The 9,649-nt window shown below is 47.4% G+C and overlaps 1 protein-coding gene across 2 annotated transcripts in view; it reads left to right on the top strand.

The window, feature by feature from the left end:
* Positions 1–2,236: 2,236 nt before the first annotated feature.
* MARCHF8 (membrane associated ring-CH-type finger 8) overlaps positions 2,237–9,649 on the top strand; it is an 89,479-nt gene continuing 82,066 nt past the window's right edge. For both annotated transcript variants that reach the window (XM_077784612.1, XM_077784611.1), the window contains exon 1: positions 2,237–2,398. The gene's annotated coding sequence lies outside the window, so the exon portion shown is untranslated. The remainder of the gene's footprint in view (positions 2,399–9,649) is intronic.

Genomic DNA, 9,649 nt, shown 5'->3' with positions numbered 1-9,649 from the left:
TTGATGTGATGTTAAGCTAATAACAATGTGTTAAAATACTAGACAAGCTTTCTGGGGAAACAGAGACCATGGAGTAATATTTGCAAAACACAGGGAAAGCTGACATCTGCAAAGTGGTTTATTGTGGCGTCTTTCAGGCCTAATCCTTAGTTATTCTACTTTGCCTGGAAAACCTCTGGTTTGTGTGACCATTTTTGTGTATCATATCTGCTTCTATTCCAGTTGTATCTACAGACCCTTTTCCTAGTCTGGCACACAGCACTGAGTGGTGAGCTTTGCTGTTCCCAAAGTGGAATACAATCTTAACCCAAAAAATAAGTCAAAACCCAAACAAACCATACAACAAAATGGATTGAGAGCATGAAGGAAGGAAAGAGCCTCCCTTGAGAAATCCCAGTGGCCTCAAGCCAGCAGTACTGGTTCCCTTTACAAACCTATACTGCCTATCAAGAGGATAATGGTTATCATCACATATGCATGTTCCCATACCTCATTTTATGAAGAGTTGCTTCACTTCAATCTCCGTAGGACTAAATTGGAGTTCTACACACACTCTCCTCCTCCCAGAAAAACACACCATACACCCTGGATGGTGCTTCTCCCACCTTCTCTTCATGAGGGTGCTGGGTATTAACTCTGCAATATAATGAGTGTTTCAGTCCAGTTTCTATGTGCTCTGCAAACCTGATTAACATGTCATTTTTCTGTAGGGGATGGTCTCTGCATCAAAAGGGGTTACCTTACTCATTTTATGCCTTTTGCACTGTTCTCGGTGGGTAAATGTAATCTCCCTGGAGCCCTGTAAATTACTGTGTGAGAAAGTGCAGACTCGGAAGATGAAAAATTCAACTTAGGTTTATTGAATGACTTTTCATGTCAAGTCAGGTTTCTTTGTTTTCTGATTTATTCTCCAAATAATATCTGCTTTCTTGTCTGTGTTTCACTAACAGAAATTGTTCAGTGAAGCTGCCTATTTTCCTGTTATTTTTCACTTATCCCCGGGTGGGAGAGACATCATATCTGAACACAGGAAACTCTCCCTTGACTTATTCTTGTAAAATTCACTTTGCCATTTCCCCCTGTAAAATTCACCTCAATAGCATAATTTACCTGTTCCAGAATATCACAAGAGAGAGGTATCTTTGGGAAGAGATTAAAGTATCCTGCTTGTGTAACAAAAGTGTAAAATAGCAACAGAGTATGGCACCCAGATATAAATATGGGGCAAACTCGAAGCTTTTTGTTGACGTTTTTTGCTGATAAATCAATACGTGCAGGTAAGCGATGAATACAAAACATCGGCGATGTTATAAGGCATCTTACGTGGATGGCTGTAAGTCATGTCAGGCTTTCAACATGCATGCATTTTTAAAAAGTTAAACGGCACCCTATGAAGTTGTTTTATTCTACGTACGAAAGCGCGAGCCGTTTTACCCCGAGCAACAGTGACAGCACATCCCCGCCTGCGGCTGCGGAAGGCAGGGCTGAGGCTGCGCTCGGGACGGCCGGTCCCCGCTCGCTCCGCCGTCCGCTGCCGAGTGTCGCCTCCCGGTGCCGGCGGTCGCGGTGCCGCCGCTCGCGGTGCCGGCGGTCGCGGAGCCGCCGCTCGCGGTGCCGCCGGGCGCGGAGCCCCCGCTCGCGGTGCCGCCGGGCGCGGTGCCGCCGCTCGCGGTGCCGGCGGTCGCGGAGCCGCCGCTCGCGGTGCCGGCGGTCGCGGAGCCGCCGCTCGCGGTGCCGCCGGGCGCGGAGCCCCCGCTCGCGGAGCCCCCGGTCGCGGTGCCGCCGCTCGCGGTGCCGCCGCTCGCGGTGCCGCCGGGCGCGGAGCCGCCGGGCGCGGAGCCGCCGGTCGCGGTGCCCCCGGGCGCGGAGCCCCCGCTCGCGGTGCCGCCGGGCGCGGAGCCGCCGGGCGCGGAGCCGCCGGGCGCGGAGCCGCCGGTCGCGGTGCCCCCGGGCGCGGAGCCCCCGGTCGCGGAGCCCCCGGTCGCGGTGCCGCCGGTCGCGGTGCCCCCGGGCGCGGAGCCCCCGCTCGCGGTGCCGCCGGGCGCGGAGCCCCCGGGCGCGGAGCCGGGCGCGCTGGGGGGACGCGCTGCGCGGGGCTCCGGCGGGAGGCGGCCGGGCGCCGGGACAGCCGCGCCCCGCGCGGAGCGGCCCCGCGCCTGCCCGCGCCGCTCCGGGCCATGGCGGCGGGGGCGGGCCGGGGCGGGGCGGCGCGCTGACAGGCAGCCCGGCCCGGGGAGCCGCGGTAAACAGGAGCCGGGGAAGAGCTGCGGGAGACCGGCCTGGCAGGAGCCTCCCGGCCCCGCGGCCCGCCGCCTCCCGGCCCCGGGCATGGGCAGCAGCAGCCGCCGCAGCCGGAGGAGGAGCCGCCGGCCCGGGCCCTGTGCGGGGCACCACCGAGGTAGGCTCGGCCGCCGCCCTGGCCGCGGGCAGCCGCCGCTTCCTCCGCGGGGGCCGAGCCGGGTCCGGCGCCCCTCCGGCGCCGCGGGGCCGGGCACCGAGGCCGGGCACCGAGGCCGGGCCCGGGGGCGGCCGGGGCGGGCCGGGGCGGGCCGGGGCGGGGGCCGCTGCCCCGGGGCCGCCGCCCCGCCGCCGCCGCTCGCCCCCGCCCGCAGGGTCCGGCAGGTGAGGGCGAGCGGCGGCCGGGGCCCGGCCCGGCTCCCCGCGGCCCCGCGCAGCGCCGGGGCAGGGGCGGCGTGGGGCGGGCTGCTCCTCCGGCGGAGCTGGGGAAGCGGCACCTAATTCCCCGGTAAGAGGCTTTCCCACCTCCGCCGTCTTTGTCTGCACAGCCTCAGCTGCTGCTGCGGGCGCTGGGAGCATTGGTGTTGCTGCGGGGCAGCCGGGAGCGGATCAGCTGTGGGAAAGGGACCGTGTTTGCACCCGGTGTCCCGTTAGGAGGAGAACGCGAATTCGCGTTCCGTGATCAACGTGCAACAGAGATACGCCAGGGAGAAAACAGTGCAGAAGGTGTGCTGGTAACAACGTGTTCATCGGGAGTCCCGAAGTTTCACGGCAGACTAAGGAATAGTCAGAATTCCTTCATGCTTCTTGGAGCTAGTTGGCAGGCAGAGTAATGCTCGAGTTGTTCCAAACTGTAACACTTTAACTTCGCCTCATTTTAGTACGCTAAAAGTGCAAGCAAAGCGAGAATTACAACGTGCAAGTGCCAGATCAGTTGTCTCAAGCTGCGGTGCAAGAGGTGCAAGAGCGGCTCGGCTCTGCGGTTGGCAAAGGACTGGTCTATTTCCAAGCATCGCAGATCCGTGAAATAACGCAGCAGTATAAACATAGAAGGGACAATTTAGCTAGAGCTAGAGTGGAGGTGGAAAGAGATACTGGAAGGAAGATGGGGGTGGGAGAGAGCCGGTCTGACAGTAACACTTAGCTGAAGCAGCAGCAGTCTTTACGAATTTGTGCTTCTAAAATTGGTTTGGAGTAGTGTCAGATGAGGCTGAGATTGATCTAGCAATAGTCCTAGTCAAACATTTTCAGAGAAAAGTTTTCTTTGAAAAACACTTCATTTGTTAGACCTAAGATATTTTGTTTGAAGTCTGTCAACATTGATCAGTTTCTACTGGAGCAGAGTTCTGCTAAGCCTGCCTGAGGACCAGGATTGTTGGAATCATCAGCGTTCCTGGCTCAGGGGTATGCCCTAGCACCTGGAGTAATACCTGCTGGGGGTGTTAGCAGCTTCTCAGCTGTAGCCCAAACTGTTTGGTGCCAGACACTCCTCAGAACAACCTTGTAGCTGCTCAGAGAAAGTGAGACTTGATTCTGCTGTGGTAGGACTGTGGAAGTCTGAACAACTGCCCTTTTGCTGGGAACTTGGCGTGACTTAGGTCTGATGTAAACTTAAGAAATTAACAATTCACTGAACATTTGTTGTTATGGTGTTGGGTTTTCGGTTGTTATTTTGATTTTACTTTTTTACTTGGCTTTCAGCTAGCCCTAAACTAGTTAAAAATAAGTGATTTTCTGTTTTGTGGTGTCACATTGGAAGAAAAGATGCATGCTTTTCATGCCTCAGTGCATGGATGTGGGGCTAGATTGTTGGAAATGTTCAAATGAGGTCTAGTGTTAGAAAATACACCTGTTCCCTGGCTGCTTTTGCACAGTCTTAGCTGTTCTGAGGATGCATTAACTCAGCATGCTGGCTGAACTTTCTGTATTCTCAGGATTAACTTGTTTTGGGTTTTTTATTTAAAATTCTGTTATTTTCGATCCAACATTTTCGACAAGCAACGCCCACATGTTCAAGGGTGAAAGGATTTCCCAGCTACTGAGGCTGTCTCAGGTACTTTAGGCAATGTTCCAAAGTGTCTGACAGACTGATTTCCTTATTGTTCTTCCAAACACTGACATTAGTGGGGAAGGCAGGGCACTGCAGGAATGTGACAAGTTCCAGCAATAATGCTGCTTAAGGAAGGCGTTGAAGGTGGTTGTTGCAAGCCCTGAATTGATCCTGCTGCGTAAGAAAAAGCAGTCTCCTGCTATGGATCTTTCTGCCATATACCTCAGTCAGCCCTAGTGTGCATGACTGATAGCCAGCTTCAGAAAGTGTGAATAATAGAGTGTGCATGGCTATCTGCCAGAAAAAAATGAAAACAGGAATGAGGTTGTGTCTTTTTTTTTTTTCTAATTGTTTTTTATTTTGTTTTGCTCTTGTTCTAACATTGCACCGTCCCCCAAAAATATAAGGAACTTTTGATCCTGTAGAAGTGTTTAACTAGCATTCTTTAAGAGCCAGTAGATGGACCATAAAAAATTAACAGGCATTGAAAGAAGGAATTTCCAGGAACCCTGAACAACCTGTGCTTGGACTATGTCTGTGTGTGGCAGACAAATAGTGAATAGCAAAGCTGTAGAAGGCTATAAGGAATGAAAAACTTGAAGTCTGGGAAAATCTTCCCTTCCAGGGCATAAGGTATTAGAGGGTAAATCTTCCTGGGGGACAAGTTATCTGTTTACTCCTCTTACTCCTCATGCCAGTTCTTTCTTGGGAGCATCTAGTGCTGGCTGCTGCAGGAACTGGGTGAACCATGTAAATTTCACATTTAATTCACTGTATTAATTTCCATAGCGATACAGAACTCATGCAGGGTTTGCTGGGACTTCTGTTTTGCTGACTTGTGGAATGACTGCAAAGATCTGGTGGCAGCTTGATGTAGCATTACACTTGCTGGGTGGGCTTTGTTCACTGTGAATTTTCACAGCTCCAGATTGTTGAAATGCTCTTTGCTGAGATAGGGTCAGTTTTGCTAGTTCTGTTCGAATTTTACTGAAAACTTCCCAAAAGCACTCTTAATTTCTAAACCAGATTATTTTTCACTGTTTCCCACAATGTTTTTGTGAAATTTATCAAGACATCCACATTCATGTGAAGCATTAAAAAACCAAATAATGGATTATGTAGTGTTTGTTTATTGATTCTGGGGAAGGTAAATAGACAAGAGCCCTTGGAATCCTGGTCTTCTTTCAGTTAAAGGTATGCTTTAAGAACTTTGTTACTCTTAAATGTAACTCATCACCAGACAGCCGGACAGTTCACCAACAGCAAGAGATCTTAACCATCAGCGGTTTCTTGTGCTTGCAATTTCTTTTCCCCAGGGACTAAGAAGGAAGGCAGGCCTTTATATGTCCTGCTGGTTATCTTGTTTGGGCTGATCTAGATCAAAGGTGTTTGTAAATGACTGTTAAACTTCTCTGTCTTTTAAAATGACCACCACTATGGAGCTCAACATTTGGTACCTGCAGGCAAGTGGTGGGGGTGGGGGGAGGATTAGTAGCAAATCTTGAATTTCACCTGGCAGAATGTCATGGTTGATTGGATTCAACTGAAAACAGTGTTGGAAATTTTAGCTAAAATACACATGTATTACCTATGTGTAATGGGTGGAAAATAGTGAAAGGTTCTAGAAAGTGCGGCTGAGATTTTCCATAGTTATATGAAATAAAGGCAGCAGATGAGCACTTTCTCCCTGGAGACTCATTTAAGGATTCCAGCTGTAAACCTTGCAAAACATGTAGCCAAAATTCGTAAGGGATATAAATACTGTATATTTTGGGGGTAGGTAAGTCCTGTGTATCAGCTGGGAATGCCTTGATATCTACCCTTCAAAGGGCACCAGACACATGTCACCAGTCCATTTTGCAGGTGAGGCTGCAGATGAACAGCACCAGAGTTTCTCCTTGGGAAAACAGGCATTGGACTTAAGAAGGTCATTTAACAGGTCACTTCTACCTCAGCTAAGACTGAGTTTGTCTCCCAGTTTGGTCGTGGCTTCAGTAAGATCATGTGTTTAGGCACCATCGAGAGAAGAGGTTCACTACAAGGAATAAAAATGTTGCCAGCTTGCTCTCTCCTGAGCTGGTAGCTTGACTTCTGTCATGTCCTCGACACAGGATGAGAAATTTCTCATCAAGGGTGAACTGGGTGAATCAAAGGGTCAACTGGTTAATACGGGAAGGAAAGAAAGACAGGTGACAAACCAAAAAAGAAGAAGAAAAAAAATAATAGGGTTCAAGTTTACACATAAAGTTGCTAATTTTTTAAAAAGCATACTAATCCTTTGTCCCCTCTTCCTCTCAAATGTGCTCTATTTTTAAAAAGCTTTTTGGTTTCTCTTAATGTGTATACTGGGCCTGCAAGGAAAAGTATCTGTAGGGAAAAAAAACCCAATGCTTCTGAATAAATAGCTAGGTTTCCCCTGGGTCTGTTCTGCTGATTCTAATGACCAGAATAATTTGTCATTCAGACTTACTTACTGCTAATAACTCTGTGCTATTGTGCAGTTAGAGGAAGGGAGTTGTGCTTCTGTTCCTGTTGCTAGAGTTGAGTTTGAAGTTCTGCTTTCTCATTACACAAGAATTCCATGGGCACACCACACCAGTGTGTGGGAGTCCACACATTGCCATGACTCCTAGGACTGAAACTAGAAACTGACTTCTAGACATGGGATTTGGGTTAATTTTGCCTCTAGAAAACCGCTTGAGTACCATTAACTGAAGGAAGCAACAGGTTGACTGAACAACCTGCTCTATAGTACCAGTTAAATATTGAGGAAGTTTTCAGTCAGATCTTCTACAGTAAGCACTTCTCTTGGCAGTGGACCTGGCCTTTACTTTCCTGGGAGAGGGAAGGTGATGTCACAGGATTATTGGTGGGAACCCCTTGTCTCCAAATTACTGCAGGATTTACAAAAGGGATGTCTTTGTTTAATGTCATCTGTAAAGGTCTCATAAAGCATTCCTTTGTTGAAGAGACTCCTTCAAAACCAATGAGAGCTGTAGGAAGACAAAGCCTTCTCTGCCTATTTATATTTGCTTTCCCTGTCACTGGCTCCTTGTCTCATCCAGGACAGAGGATTAATCTCTCTGATCCTTCTATTTCTAGTTGTAAAAGCACAGTATGCTATTCAGGGTGATTCACTACTATGCCAATCCTTGTTATAATCTCTTGTAACTATGAATGCATCAGTCAGAAGAGAAAGGCTAATGGAAAAACGTGGCATATTTCTGTGTATGTAATTTTTTTCTATGTGCATATAAATATTTATGGGAAGAATGATGGATTAGAGAACAGGAAGTGATGCAATACAGGGCTCTGCCATGGTTTCATAACATGGGCCACATTATAGGAAGAAATTCTTGCAAATTACTCTGCTTGCCCTGTCTTAATGCAGTTTTGTCTCCTTCTTGCATATTTTCCATGGCCTCCTTCAGCAAACCAGTCTTAAGGGACTTGCATTTAACAGCATGATGAACTCTGATACAGTAGATAGAAAGTGAAAGTTGGCAGTGGCTTTTTGGTTCATCATACATAAGGAATGTGAAGAGTGTGAGGTAATAGTTTACCATAGCTGATGTCAGAGAAGAAAACACACATGGGAGCAGTCTGACTCTTTCTGAAGTTGACAGTAGGCTTTGATTTTTCATTCTCTTCTAGTAAATGATGTGAGTTCCCCTTGGAGTTCTGCATCCAAAATGTCCTTTTAACTGTGATTATTGTTAGAGCTTTTAGAATAATCATCTTGAGCTTGCCTGCCAAATCTGAGCTAAAAGTGCCAGGACTAGGAAGGACAGTTGTTGTCAGTGCTTTTTCTCTAGTCAATCTGTGACCATTGATTCACAATGAAACTGCTTCTATAAAATATGTCTGTATGTGCATGCATATAATCCACAAAAGCGGGTGGGCTGAAGATTTGCTGCTCTTTGACATTGCAAGTGATCTCTAGAGGAAAGGATTTTTTACACCAAATATGATAAATACATACTGAACTAAATGTTACCTTGTTTCAATGAGAAGAAAACAATCTGCTTAGCTTTAAAAAGAAGAGGAAGTTCTGTTGCAGCTAAATAGGGGTCTTTTTTGTGAGAGACAGGAAATCTGAGTCTTTTTTCCTGCTTCTGGCCTGTTTTCCAGTTTCAGTTACTTCACCTATGCACACCTTAGTTTCCTGTAACTCGGCTGTCATCTGTATTATGATATTTGTAGAATTCTTGGATTTTTGTTTAAATTGTTTAACCTGTTCTCTAAGGGGAAGTGGGCTTATGCAATTACACTGCCAGTAACTTCTGAACTCGTTGGCTAAATGTCACATAATTGCCGGAACTTTAGCTGTTGCAGAAAGAATGGAATATAAATTGCAATGTCACAGCTGAGAACTGCAGCCCTACCCTGTGCCAAAGCCTGTGGAGATGGTACTTTTAAAACATAAGCTAGGCCACATGGATTAGATGGCCCTATGAAACCTACAAACACAGGATACCAAATGCAGCATCTCAGACTGTGCTAATCCTTCTGTTGTGGAATGGCCTTCTTCCACTGCAAGGCCTTCTGAAGGCTTAGAGGAAATTTAAAGTATTGTTACCAAATTAGAGTTGGCATGATGCAGCAGACTCTTCACAAAATTAATGTCTGATAACATAAGGGGGTGGAGGGAGGAGAGATACCCTTGTAAAATTACATTATTCTTGTCAGGCTGGCTTGATCTTGGGAATTAGCAAAAAATAGTAGCAGGTTTGATTAAAATATTGGAAGGGAGTTTTAACTTTGCTCTTGGCATAATAAAGCAGAAGCCAATAAAAGCAAGATCACATTGCAGCCTTCTAAACACATTGGTGTTCTTATGCAGTGTTTTCCTATTGAAGCCTTGAAATATCTTGTTTTGGGGCATAAAAACTGTATATTGCCTCTTGGCAGTTCCTTTGTGTGAGGCATGTATGTTGTTTCTGTGATTATTTTGACAGCAATGTTCAGCTATTTTGCACCCTTCTTCTTAGGGTCAGACCTGACAGGGGAGGATAACTCATACTGAGACTGCTCAAGTTGAGTATTTCTGATGTTGCAGAAAGTCTCACCAATCATTCCAAAATTGCAAGGCTTGAAAGGTCTCACTTGAATAAGTGAGCTGCTGTATGCTTTGGCAGGGTATGAGAGAGAGTCCTGCTCTAGTACACCTGCAGAGCTCTGCAGTTACTGAGACCTTTTAGAGATGACTATCTTTTTACGTGCCATCCTGTGGAAGTATAGGAAAACTGCCCTGTGAAGTTTTCCAGGCAAATAATGGAGGACTTGCAACACTATTGTAATTTCCAAATGGCAAGAAGTTCAAAATTATTATTCTCTGACCTTTTCTAATCTATATGATTA

The sequence above is a fragment of the Lonchura striata genome, chromosome 7, assembly GCF_046129695.1.
Source record: "Lonchura striata isolate bLonStr1 chromosome 7, bLonStr1.mat, whole genome shotgun sequence".
Classification (NCBI taxonomy): domain Eukaryota; kingdom Metazoa; phylum Chordata; class Aves; order Passeriformes; family Estrildidae; genus Lonchura; species Lonchura striata.
Note: the sequence above shows the minus strand (reverse complement) of the source record. Positions and strands in the feature narration are given on the sequence as shown.